Raw genomic sequence first — 282 nt, forward strand, 5'->3', positions numbered from 1 at the left:
ATCCTTAATTAATCTAATTAAGAGCTTTCCTATGTGCCTCCTATAGGCGTTAACGCGTGTCTAGAGGATGCCCATTAAGGGAGGAGGTGGCTAGTAGATTACCTTAATAGCAATACTATAACGAGTTACACGTTGCTATCTCCTATGAATTGGCCCGGGGCCGGGACCAACGGAAACTCGTGACCCCGAGATCAATGCTTTAGAAAATCGAGACTCAGGAAAGGGCGCCAAGTCATCTAATTTGGAACTAAAAGGGGTCTAGTATTAATTTCGGTGATTCTT

This window comes from Paraphaeosphaeria sporulosa, assembly GCF_001642045.1.
Source record: "Paraphaeosphaeria sporulosa strain AP3s5-JAC2a unplaced genomic scaffold CC84scaffold_11, whole genome shotgun sequence".
Taxonomy (NCBI): Eukaryota; Fungi; Ascomycota; class Dothideomycetes; order Pleosporales; family Didymosphaeriaceae; genus Paraphaeosphaeria; species Paraphaeosphaeria sporulosa.